Source organism: Chiloscyllium plagiosum, unplaced genomic scaffold, assembly GCF_037043375.1.
Source record: "Chiloscyllium plagiosum isolate Xiang-an unplaced genomic scaffold, Cpla_swu_hap1 HiC_scaffold_44, whole genome shotgun sequence".
Classification (NCBI taxonomy): Eukaryota; Metazoa; Chordata; class Chondrichthyes; order Orectolobiformes; family Hemiscylliidae; genus Chiloscyllium; species Chiloscyllium plagiosum.
In genome coordinates this window covers 39778967-39792563 of record NW_028270182.1, presented here as the reverse complement: position 1 = coordinate 39792563, position 13597 = coordinate 39778967, and positions in this window count along the sequence as shown.

The window sequence follows — 13597 nt, the reverse complement described above, 5'->3', positions numbered from 1 at the left end:
GAGTCATAGATTAGATTAGATTATATTATAGTGTGGAAACAGGCCCTTCGGCCCAACAAGTCCACACCGAACCGCCACCCACCCATACCCCTACATTTACCCCTTACCTAACACTACCTAACATGGCCAATTCACCTTACCTGCACATCTTTGGACTGTGGGAGGAAACCGGAGCACCCGGAGGAAACCCATACAGACACGAGGAGAACGTGCAAATTCCACACAGTCAGTCACCTGAGGCGGGAACTGAACGCGGGTCTCTGGCGCTGTGAGGCAGCAGTGCTAACCACTGTGCCACCGTGCCGCAAAGAGTGTCACAGTTTGTTTCATAGAGTCACTGTCTGTCTCAGAGAGTGTCAAAGAATGTCAGAGTGTGACACAGTGTGTCTCAGGGAGGACATAGAGTGTTATATTGTGTTATAGAGTGACACAGTATGTCTCAGCGAGAGGCAGGGAGTGTCACAGTGTGTCAGAGAATGTCACAGTGTGTCTCAGCGCCAGTCAGCGCATGTCGAAGTGTGTCAGAGTGTGTCACAGTGTGTCTCAGAGAATGATAGAGAGGTTCAAAGTGTGTTAGAGAGTGGCACAATATCCTTCAGAGAGTGTCAGAGAGTGTCTCAGAGAGTGTCAGAGAGAGTCGGAGAGTGCCACAGTGTGTTTCAGAGAGTGTCAGAGCGAGTCACAGTTTGTCTCAGAGAGTGTCAAAGAGCTTCAGAGTGTGTCACAGTATGTCTCAGAGAGTGTCACAGTGTGTGTCAGGGAGTGTCAGAGAAAATCAGGGAATGTCAAAGTGTGTCGCCGAGTGTGCCAAAGACAGTCAGAGAGTGTCACTGTGTGACACAGTCAGTCAGAGAGTGTCACAATGTGTCTCAGAGAGTGTCAGAGGTTATGATAGTGTCTTAGAGAGGGACACAGCATGTCTCATAGAGTGTCAGAGAGTGTCACAGTGTCTTAGAGAGTGTGACAGTGTGTCAGAGATTGTCTCAGTGTGTCAGAGAGAGTCAGAGAGTGTCACAGTGTGTCAAATAGAGTCACAGTGTGTCTCAGAGAGAGTCACAGAGTGTTTCAGAGAGAGATAAATAGTGACACTGTATGTCACAGAGTGTAAGAGAGTGGCACAGTATGTCTCAGAGAGTGACAGAGAGAGTCAGAGAGTGTCACAGTGAGTAAGAGAGTTGCACAGTGTCTCAGGGAGAGTCATAGAGTGACGGTTGGTCTCAGAGAGTGTCAAAGAGAGTCAAAGAGTGCCACAATGTGTCACAGTCTGTCAGAGAGTGTCACAGTATGTTACGGACAGTGTCAGAGAGATTCAGAGAGTGCCACAGTGTATATCAGAGAGTGACAGTGAGAGTCACAATGTGTTAGAGAGTGGCACAATATGCTTCAGAGAGTGTCAGAGCGAGTCACAGTATGTCTCAGAGAGTGTCAAAGATGGTCAGAGTGTGTCACAGTGTGCCTCAGGGAGTTTCAGGGAGTGTCACAGTGTGTTTCCGAGAGTGTCAGAGAGAGAGTCAGAGAGTGTCACTGTGTGTCCCAGTCTGTCAGAGAGTGTCACAGTGTGTCTCAGAGAGTGTCAGTGATTATCATAGTGTCTTAGAGAGGGACAAAGTATGAGTCAGAGTGTGTCAAAAAGTGTCACAGTGTCTTAGAGATTGTGACAGTGTGTCAGAGATTGTCACAGTGTGTCAGAGACAGTCAGATTGTGTCATGGTGTGTCAGACATAGAGTCAGAGAGTGTTACAGTGTGTCAGAGTGTGTCACAGTGTGTCTCAGGGAGTTTCAGGGAGTGTCACAGTGTGTTTCAGAGAGTGTCAGAGAGAGTCAGAGAGTGTCACTGTGTGTCACAGTCTGTCAGAGAATGTCACAGTGTGTCTCAGAGAGTGTCTGACATTATCATATGTTTTAGAGAGGGACACAGTATGATTCAGAGAGTGTCAAAAATTGTCACAGTGTCTTAGAGATTGTGACAGTATGTCAGAGACAGTCAGACTGTGTCACAGCGTCAGAGAGAGTCATAGAGTGTCACTGTGTGACAGAGAGAGAGTCAGAGAGTGTTACAGTGTGTCAGAGTGTGTCACACTGTGTCTCAGAGAGAGTCAGAGAGTGTCACAGAGTGTTACAGAGAGAGACAAATAGTGACACTGAATGTCATATTCTGTCAGAGATTGTCACAATGTGTAAGAGAGTGGCACATTATGTCTCAGAGAGTGACAGATAAAGTCAGAGAGTGTCACAGAGTGTAAGAGAGTGTCACAGTGCCTCAGAGAGAGTCAGAGAGTGACACAGTTGGTCTCAGAGAGTGTAAAAGAGAGTCAAAGAGTGTCACAGTGTGTCACAGTCTGTCAGAGAGTGTCACAGTATGTTTCATACTGTGTCAGAGAGAGTCAGAGTGCCACAGTGTGTATCAGAGAGTGTCTGAGAATGTCAGAGAGTGTCATAGTGTGTCACTATCGTTCAGAGAGTGTCACAGTGTATCGCAGTCTCTAAAGGCGGTCAGAGAGTGTCAGAGAGAGTCAGAGAGTGTCACAGTGTATTTCAGTCTGCCAGTGAGTGTCACAGTGTTTTTCATAGAGTGTCAGAGAGAGTCAGAGTGTGTCACTGTGTGTCTCTGAGTGTCAGAGAGAGTCAGAGAGTGTCACAGTGTTGCACAGCCTGTCAGAGAGAGTCACTGTGTGTTTCAGAGATTGACAGAGTGAGTCAGGGACTGTCACAGTCTGTTTCAGATAGTGTCAGAGAGTGTCAGAGTGTGTCACAGTGTGTCTCTGAGAGTGTCAGAGATGTCAGAGAGTACCACAGTGTGCCACAATCTGTCAAAAAGAGACAGAGAGTGTCACTGTATTCTCTGTGATAGTCAGAAAGTATCACAGTTTATTTCAGAGAGAGTCAAGAGTGTCAAGAGTACCACAGTGTGTCACACTCTGTCAGAGAGTGTCACAGCGTGCCTCAGGGAGTGTTAGAGAGTGTCACACTGTGTCACAGTCTGTCAGAGAGTCACAGTGTGTCAGAGTGTCGGAGAGTGTCAAAGTGTTTCACGGTGTGTCTTAGAGAGGGTGTCAGTGTGTCTCAGAGAGTGTCTCAGAGAGAGGCCAGGAATGTCACATTGTGTCAGCGAGTGTCGCAGTATGTCTCGGAAAGTGACAGAGTGTCTCACAGAGAGGCAGGAAGTGTCACAGCGTGTCAGAGAATGTCACAGTGTGTCTCAAAGCCAGTCAGAGCATGACGAAGTGTGTCAGAGATGTCACAGTGTGTCTCAGAGAGTGACAGAGAGAGTCAAAGTATGTTAGAGAGTGGCGCAATATGCTTCAGAGAGTGTCAGAGAGTGTCTCAGAGAGTGCCAGAGAGAGTTAGAGAGTGTCGAAGTGTGTTACAGTCTGTGAATGTAACAGTGTTTCTCAGAGAGTGTCAGAGAGAGTTAGAAAGGGTCACAGTGTCTCAGAGAGAGTCAGAGAGCATCGAAGTGTGTCACAGTCTGTCAGAGAGAGACTCAGCGTGACTCAGAGAGTGTCAGAGAGTGTCACAGAGTCTTAGTGAGTCTCACAATGTGTCAGACAGTGTCACAGTGTGTCTCAGATAGTGTCAGAGAGTGTCAGACAGAGTCAGAGAGAGTCACAGTGTGTCTCAGAGAGTGAAAGTGAGTGTCAAAGAGAGTCATAGTGTGTCTTAGAGAATGTCAGAGAGACTCAGACAGAGAGAGAGAGTGTGTCATAGTATGTCTCAGATGGAGCCAGAGAGTGTCAAGGAGAGTCAGAGAGTGTCACTGAATGTCTCAGAGAGTATCAGAGAGTCAGCGAGAGTCACAGTGTGGCTCAGATAGTGTCAGAGAGTGGCAGAGAATGGCAGAGAGAGTCAGAGAGATTCAGTGTGTTTAAGAGAGTGTCACAGGGTGTCACAGCCTGTCAGAGAGTGTCACAGTGTATCGAAGAGAGTGTCAGAGCGAGTCAGAGAGTATCACAGTGTCTCTCCGAGACTGTCAGAGAGTGTCACTGTGTGTCTCTGAGAGGGTCACAGTGTGTCAGAATGCCGCGGTGTGTGTCAGAGAGTCTTAGATTGTCGTAGTGTGTTAGCAAGTGACTCGTAAGTCTCAGAGAGTGTCAGAGAGTGTCACGTTGTTCTCAGAGAGTGTCAGAGAGAGTCAAAAGTGTCCCAGTCTGTCAGAGAGTGTCACAGTCTGTTTCATAGAGAGTCGCAAAGAGACACATTCTGTCTCAGAGAGTGTCAAAGAGGGTCAGAGTGAGTCACAGTGTGTCTCAGAGAGTGACACAGTGTCACAGAGAATGTCAGAGAGACTCACAGTTTGTCAGTGTAGGTCAGAGAGAGTCAAAGTGCGTCTCAGAGAGTGCAAAAGACTGTCAGAGAGAGTCGGAAAGTGTCACAGTGTGTCTCAGAGTGTGAGAGAGTGTCAAAGTGTTTCACGGTGTGTCTTAGAGAGGGTCTCAGTGTGTCTCAGAGAGTGTCACAGTGTCTCAGAGGGAGGCAAGGAATGTCACAGTGTGCAGAGTGTGTCGCAGTATGTCTTAGAGTGAGACAGAGAGAGAGTCACAGTGTGTCTCAGAGAGTGGAAGTGAGTGTCAGAGACAGTCATAGTGTATCTCACAGAGTGTAAGTGAGTGTCAGAGAGTCTCAGAGAGAGCAAGAGAGTGTCATAGTGTGTCGCAGATTGAGCCAGAGTGTGTCAGAGAGAGTCAGAGAGTGTCACTGAATGTCTCAGAGAGAGTCCCAGAGTCAGAGAGCGTCTCAGTGTGTCCCAGAGAGTCGGAGAGTATCACTGAATGTCTCAGAGAGTGTCAGAGAATGTGAGAGAGTGTCAAAATGTTTCACAGTGTGTCTCAGAGAGTGTCAGAGAGAGTCAGAGAGTGTCACAGTTTGTCTCAGACAGAGTCAGGTGAACAGTGTATGTCTCAGAGAGTGTCAGAGTGTATCACAGTGTGTTCAGAGAGTAACAGAGTGTGTCACAGTCTGTCAGAGAGAGACTCAGCGTTCCTCAGAGAGTGTCAGAGAGTGTCACAGTGTCTTAGTGAGTCTCACACTGTGTCAGAGAGTGTCACAGTCTGTCTCAGATAGTATCAGAGAGTGTCAGATTGAGTCAGAGAGTGTCACAGTGAGTCTCAGAGTGAGTCAGAGAGAGTCACAGTGTATCTCAGAGAGTGTAAGTGAATGTCATAGACTCTCAGAGAGAGCAAGAGAGTGTCATAGTGTGTCGCAAATTGAGCCAGAGTGTGTCAGAGAGAGTCAGAGAGTGTCACTGAATGTCTCAGAGAGAGTCCCAGAGTCAGAGAGCGTCTCAGTGTGTCCCAGAGAGTCAGAGAGTATCACTGAATGTCTCAGAGAGTGTCAGAGAGTCAGCGAGAGTCACAGTCTGGCTCAGATAGTGTCAGAGAGTGGCAGAGAATGGCAGAGAGAGTCAGAGAGAGTCAGCGTGTCTCAGAGAGTGTCAGAGAGTGTCACAGTGTGTATCCTAAACAGTCAGAGAGTGTCACAGTGTGTCTCCGATAGGGTCACAGTGTGTCAGAATTCCGCAGTGTGTCTCAGAGAGAGTCATACAATGCCACAGTGTGTCTAAGGGAGAGTCATAGAGTGTCATAATGTGTTAAAGAGTGACACAGTATGTCTCAGAGAGTGTCAGAGAGTGTCACGTGGGTCTCAGAGAGTGTTCGAGAGAGTCAAAAGTGTCACAGTCGATCAGAGAGTGTCACAGTTTGTTTCATAGAGTTTCACAGATAGTCACTGTCTGTCTCAGAATGTCAGAGTGTGACACAGTGTGTCTCAGAGAGAGTCAGATTGTCAATGTATGTCTCAGAGATTGTAAGAGGGTATCACAGTGTGATCAGAGTGAGTCAGAGAGTATCGAAGTGTCTCACAGTCTGTCAGAGAGTGTCAGAGAGAGTCAAAAGTGTCATAGTCGATCAGAGAGCGTCACTTTTTTTTTCATAGAGTTTCACAGAGAGTCACTGCCTGTCTCAGAGTGTGTCAAAGAGGGTCAGAGTGTGACACAGTGTGTCTCAGAGAGTGTCACAGTTTCACAGAGAATGCCAGAGAGAGTCACAGTTTGTCAGTGTCGGTCAGAGAGAGTCTACGTGCGTCTCAGAGAGTGCAAAAGACTGTCAGAGAGAGTTAGAAAGTGTCAGTGTGTCTCAGAATATGAGAGAGTGTCAAAGTGTTTCACAGTGTGTCTCCATGAGTGTCAGAGTCAGTGAGTGTCACAGTTTGTCTCAGACAGAGTCAGATTGACAGTGTATGTCTCAGAGAGTGTCAGAGAGTATCAAAGTGTGTTCAGAGAGAGTCAGAGACTATCAAAGTGTGTCACAATCTGTCAGACAGTGATTCAGCGTGCCACAGAGAGTTTCAGAGAGAGTCACAGTGTGTCTTAGAGTGTGTAAGGGAGTGTGCGAGAGTGTTATAGTGTGTCTCAGAGAGTGTCAGTGAGAGTCAGAGAGTGCCACGGTGTGTTTCAGAGATTGTCAGAGAGTGTCGCAGTGTGTTACAGTCTGTGAATGTAACAGTGTTTCTCAGAGAGTGTCAGAGAGAGTCAGAAAGTGTCACAGTGTGTCTCAGAGAGAGTCAGATTGTCAATGTATCAAAGTGTGTTCAGAGAGAATCAGAGAGTATCAAAGTCTGTCAGAGAGTGACGCAGCGTGCCTCTGAGAGTGTCAGAGAGAGTCACAGTGTGTCTTAGAGAGTGTAAGGGTGTGTCAGAGAGTGTGTGAGAGTGAGAGGGTCTCATAGTGTGTCTCAGAGAGTGTCAGACAGAGTCAGAGCGTGTCACAGTGTACCTCAGAGTGTCAGAGGGTGTCAGACTGTCACTGTGTGTCTCAGAGTGTCTCAGTGTGTCTCAGAGAGTGTCACAGTGTCTCAGCGAGTGACAGAGAGTATCACAGAGTGTCTCAGAGATTGTCAGAAAGTGTCACAGTGTCTTAGTGAGTCTCACAGTGTGTCAGAGAATGTCACAGCCTGCCTTCGATAGTGTCAGAGAATGTCAGAGAGAGTCAGAGAGTGTCACAGTGTGTCTCAGAGAGTGTAAGTGAGTGTCTCAGTGTGTCTCAGAGAGTGTCACAGTGTCTCAGCGAGTGACAGAGAGTATCACAGAGTGTCTCAGAGACAGTCAAAGATTGTCACAGTGTGTTCAGAGAGGGTCACAGTGTGTCAGAGTACCGCAGTGTGTCTCAGAGGAGTCATAGAGTGTCATAATGTGTTAGAGAGTGACACAGTATGTCTCAGAGAGTGTCAGAGAGAGTCAAGTGGGTCCCAGAGAGTGTCAGATAGATTGAAAAGGTGTCACAGCCGATCAGAGATTGTCACAGTGTGTTTCATAGAGATTCACAGAGATTCACAGTATGTCTCAGAGAGTGTCAGAGAGTGTCACGTGGGTCTGAGAGTATCAGAGAGAGTCAAAAAGTGTCACAGTGTGTCACGGTTTGTCAGTGAGTGCCGCAGTGTGTTTCAGAGAGTGTCACAGAGTGTCAGAGTCTGTCTCAGTGAGTGTCAAAGACGGCCAGAGTGTGTCATAGTGTGTCTCAACGAGTGTCACAGTGTGTCTCAGTGAGTGTCAAAGAGGGTCAGAGTGTGTCACAGTGTGTCTCATAGTGTCCCAGGGTCTCAGAGAATGTCAAAGATTGTCACAGTTTGTCAGTGTCGGTCAGAGAGAGTCACAGTGTGTCTCAGATTGTGCAAGGGAGTGTCAGAGAGAGTCAGAGAGTGTCACATTGTGTCACCGACTGTCAGAGAGTGTCATAGTGTGTTTCAGAGAGTGTCAGACAGAGTCAGAGAGTGTCACACTGTGTCTCAGTCGAGACAGATGACACTGCCAGTCCACGAGGCGGTCAGGTATGTGAATCAATAGTTGGCGTGGATGCAGAGCTGAGGATTCAGACGTCGCATAGAGCCGTGGTAATAGGGGACTCCATAGTGAGAGGAACTGAACAGGCTTTCTGGGCAACAGGCGGGATTTGCGGATGGTGTGTTGCCTTCCTGTTGCCAGTATTAAGGACATCACAGACAGGGTGCAGGCAAACCTCAAGGGCGAAGGTGAAGAGCCAGAGGTGTGGTACATGTTGGCACAAATGATGTCCGGAAGAAGTGGAGGAACATACTACAGCGGGACTTCGGAGAACTAGGAAGAAGGCTGAAAAGCAGGACGTCCAGAATAGTTGTCTCCGGTTTGCTTCCGGTTCCTCTGGCTGGAGAGGCCAGGAACAAGGAGATAATGGACTTGAAAATGTGGCTGGGGAACTGGTGCATGAAGCAAGGATTTAAATTCTTGGATCACTAGGGTATGTTTTGTGGTAAGCATCAATTAAACAAAAGAGACGGTTTGCACCGTAAGAGGTTGGGGATCAGCATTCTGGCAGGCATTTTTGCTACTGCAACATAGCTGCTTTTAAAAGAAGTAGCGGGGGGAGGGGACAAACTGGATGTTTAAGAAGGAATTGAAGGGAAAGTTAGAACAAGGGAAGTCAAGAAAGACAACGGTATCAATGAAGCAGAAAACTCAAAAAGGGATCATGCCGTAAGGTTGAGTGAAATAGGGGTTGATAGGAAGGGTGAGGGCAGTAGCAAATTAAAAATACTATATATGAATGCACGAAGCATTCGAATTAAGATGGATGAGTTGAGGCTCTTTTGGAAATTGGCAGCTACGATATTGTGGGGATAACTGTGTGGTTTCAAGTGGATAGGGCCTGGGAAATGAATACTCAAGCCTATATGTGCTATCGTAAGGACAGACTGACGGGCAGAAGGGGTGGGGTGGCCATGTTGGTAAGGGATGATATTCAGTCCCTTGCGTGGGGGCAACCTAGAGTCAGGGGATGTAGATTCAGTATGGATAGAGCTGAGAAATTCTAAGGGTCGAAAGATCCTCTTGGGAGTTATCTATAGGCCCCCAAACTGTAGTATGGATGAAGGATGTAAGTTGAATAAGGAGCTGAAATTGACCTGTCGCAAAGATGGTATGACAGTTATTATGGGGGATTTCAACATGCAGGTAGACTGGGAGAATCAGCATGGCATTGGACCTCAAGAAAGAGACTTTGTGGAGTGCCTCCGAGATGGATTCTCAGAACAGCTGGTGCTGGAGCTTACGAGGGAGAAGGCAATTCTGGATCTGGTGTTATGCAACGAAACAAAATTGATCAGGGACCTCGAATTAAAGGAGCCATTAGGAGGTAGTGAACATAATACAATAAGCTTCAATCTGCAATTTGAAAGTGAGAAAATACAATCGGAATTGACAATGTTTCAGTTGAATAAATGGAACTATGGAGCTATGAGGGAGGAGCTGGCCAAAGTTCAATGGTGCAATACCTTAGCAGGGACCACAGCGGAGAAACAATGGCAGATATTTCTGTGTATAAAGCAGAAGATGCAGGATAATTTCATTCCAAAAAGGAAGAAAGATCCTTTGAGGAGGCATGGGTGGCCGTGGCTGACGAGGGAAGTTAAGAAACATATAAATACAAAAGAGAAAAAGTATAACAAAGTTAAGGAAAGATGAGTGGGAAAACGGAGGACTGGGAAGCTTTTAAAGAACAACAGAGGATTACTAAGAAGGAAATACGCAGAGAAAAAAAAAATGAGTTACGAAGGTAAACTGGCCAAAAATATAAAGGACGATCGTAAAAGCTTTTTTAGGTATGTGAAAGGCAAATAAATAGTTAAGACTAAAATTAGGCCCTTGAAGACAGAAGCAGGAGAATATATTACGGAGAACAAAGAAATGGCAGAAGAGTTGAATTGGTACTTCAGTTTTGTGTTCACTGGGGAAGACACAAGCAATCTCCCTGAGGTAACAGTGGCTGAAGGACCTGAACTGAAGGGGATTTATATTTGCTAGGAATTAGGGTTAGAGAGACTGTTAGGTTTGAAGGCTGATAAGTCCCCGGAGCCTGATGGCCTACATCTCAAGGTACTGAAGGAGGTGGCTCTAGAAATCGTGGATGCGTTGGTGATTACTTTCCAGAGTTCGATAGATTCAGGATCGGTTCCTGCGGATTGGAGGGTGGCTAATGTTGTACCACTTTTTAGGAAAGGAGCGAGAGAGAAAGCAGGAAATTATAGACCAGCTAGTCTGACCTCAGTGGTGGAAAAGATGCTGAAGTCTATTATGAAGGATGAAATTATGACACATCTGGATAGCAGTAACAGTATAGGTCAGAGTCAGCATGGATTTATGAAGGGGAAATCATGCTTGACTAATCTTCTGGAATGTTTTGAGGATGTAACTCTGAAGATGGACAAGGGAGATCCAGTGGATGTAGTGCACCTGGACTTTCAGAAAGCCTTTGATAAAGTCCCACATAGGTGATTAGTGAGCAAAATTAGGGCGCATGGTATTGGGGGCAAAGTACTGACTTTGATTGAAAATTGGTTTGCTGATAGGAAACAAAGAGTAGTGATGAACGGCTCCCTTTTGGAATGGCAGGCGGTGACCAGTGGGGTACTGCAGGGATCAGTGCTGGGACCCCAGCCTTTTGCAATATATATAAATGATATAGAAGATGGTAAAATAGTAACACTATCAAATTTGCTGATGATACAAAGTTGGATGGCAGGGTGAAATGTGAGGAGGATATTAGGAGATTACAGGGTGACCTGGAGCGGTTAGGTGAGTGGACAGATGCATGGCAGATGCAATTTAATGTGGATAAATGTATGGCTATCCACTTTGGTGGCAAGAACAGGAAGGCAGATTACTACCTAAATGGTGTCAAGTTAGGTAAAGGGGCAGTACAAAGAGATCTGGGGTGTTCTTGTACACCAGTCAATGAAGGCAAGCATGCAGGTACAGCAGGTAATGAAGAAAGCTAATAGCATGCTGGCCTTCCTAACAAGAGGGATTGAGTATAGAAGCAAAGAGATTCTTCTACAGCTGTCCAGGGCCCTGGTGAGACCGCACCAGGAATATTGTGTGGAGTTCTGGTCTCCACTTTTGAGGAAAGACATTCTGGCTATTCAGGGAGTGCAGCGTAGGTTCACGAGGTCAATTCATGGAATGGCGAGACTATCTTACATTGAAAGATTGGAGCGACTGGCTTGTATACCCTTGAGTTTAGAACACTGAGAGGGGATCTGATTTAGATGTATAAGTTAATTAAAGGATTAGACACTCTGGAGGCAGGAAACATGTTTCCGCTGGTGGGTGAGTCCTGAACCTGAGGTCACAGCTTAAAAGTAATGGGTAGGCCATTTAGGACTGAGATGAGGAGAAACTTCTTCACCCAGAGAGTGGTGGCTGTGTGAAATGCTCTGCCTCAGAAGGCAGTGGAGGCCAAGTCTCTGGATTCGTTTAAGAAAGAGTTGGATAGAGCTCTCAAGGATAGTGGAATCAAGGGTTATGGAGATAAGGCAGGAACAGGATACTGGTTTGAGGATGATCAACCATGATCAGAATGAATGCTGTGCAGGCTCGAAGGGCATAATGGCCTACTCCTGCACCTATTGTTATTTATCAACCTTCGATAAGCTCATGGCTCAGCCCCTACGCTGGAGGGAAAATCTTCCCAGCTGTTCAGCCTCGCCCTACAGTCGAACCCTTGCTACCCTCGTCACATCTTTGTCTATATTTTGTGAGCAATTTCACGTGATTTCCTTAATTTTTCAAAGATGCCAATTACGCTGGACAACAAGGAGCTACTGGAAACGGAAAGGTCAAGCGTTGAACGGCTGCAAGTTTCAGTGGTGGACGACTTTGAGCAGCAGCAGCTGCGTGTGGAGCGCGTTTCTGTCGTGCAGTTGTTATCACGTTCGCTTAACACACGACAGGTTCTCGGTTCGAAACCGGGCAGGCGCAGTCTGGTTCCCGGGGGCAGTCTGATCGATTGACGTGAGTGGTCGCTTGTTGCTTTTGTCAGTAAGCCTGCCTTTGAATTTGTTCCCCCGTATCTGCTGTATGCGATGTAAAGGTATGCAATTCCATTTAAGTACTGTGTGAAGCATTGTTATGGTTTTCTCCTCCCTGGTTCTGAATATGCGCCGGTGTGTACAACACCGATGCCCAATCTGTTGAAGAGTTTAGTTCCCGTGCTCTGATCCTTCCGCTAAAAGCAGTAACACATTTGCTTTCCTTGCCCCGGCGGCCCAGTTCAAAGCCAAGGAGAAAGCTGATGTGCTGCTGTCACAGTGCACCACGGATTCCTAATGTAGTCTCTCCATTAAACGTATGCCAAAGCAGTCTCTGAAAGGCCTCATTTGGAAGTTGTCTTCCGCTTTTCAACGTGTGAAAATCAGCATCAAAATGCCTGAATCATGTTTTGGAGTAGTTCACATGTCAGCGGCTCACTCCATCAGCAACAGGAATGAATGAATTTACACTCTCAGATGAAGCTCCGGGCTTGTACTGTCATAGTCACTAATATTAAGGTGTGCCCCTGAAGTCCCTGCCATGTTGGAACTGAAAACGAGGAAATGATAGAAAGGCTACCGAATGACATTGTCTCCATTTTGTTTTCTTTACATCACAGAGGAGCAGAAACATGTAAGCAGCGTGTGGGGGGACTAACACAGCGAGGCATGTGTAGTTCTGCTGAAACTCTTTCTTTCTGACTCAGGCATCAACGAGAGACGTGAAGGTGACTCAGGCGGGAGGCATTTCAAATCGAGAACAAAGAGCATTCGCGTACAGTTAGCACTTCTTTACCATCTCGTGGGGGTGGGGGGATTGCCTTTTGCCTTCTGTCATTGTGTTCTAATAAGCACCATGGAATTTAGTAAACTTTACTGAGTCGCTTCTCATCGATTCACACACAGGGATCCACCTTAGCTGGCAGCCATCTGGCTCATGTCCAGGTATGGACATCTCTGCAGCAAATTGCACGTTGAATGTCAAAGACAAGGAAACTGGCAACTCGTACCGGCACCGAGGCTCGAACACATTCGGGATGCGATCTGTCCTTCTCGGATTCTACCGCCAACTCAGCTTTTCATGTAGAAAACATTCTTTGGGACGCCTTTTCTGCAAAACAGTCGCGGTAACTGTAATAAGGTGGATGAGATTGAGGCTCCTTTGGAAATTGGCAGTTACGATGTTATGGGGATAACTGAGACGTGACGTCAATTGGACAGGGCCTGGGAAATGAATATTCAAGGCTATACATGCTATCGTAAGGACAGACAGATAGACAGAAGGGGTGGGGTGGCCCTGTTGGTAAGGAATAATATTCAGTCCCCTGCACGGGGGAACCGAGAATCAGAAGATGCAGAGTCAGTATGGATAGAGCTGAGAAATTCTCAGGGTATAAAGACCCTAATGGGAGTTATCTCCAGGGCCCCAAACAGTATAGTCTGGATATAGTGTGTGAGTTGAATAAGGAGCTAAAATTGGCTTGTCACAAAGATATTACTACAGTTGATATGGGGATTTCAACATGCAGGTCGACTGGGAGAATCAGGATGGTACTGGACCCCAAGAAAGGGAGTTTGAGGAGTGCCTCCGAAATGGATTCTGAGAACAGATTGTACTGGAGCCTACCAGGGAGAAGGCAATTGTGGATCTAGTTTTGTGCAACGAACCGGATTTGATCAGGGACCTCGATGTAAAGGAGCCATTAGGAGGTAGTGACCACAATACAATAAGCTTTAATCTGTAGTTTGAAAGGTACAGGGT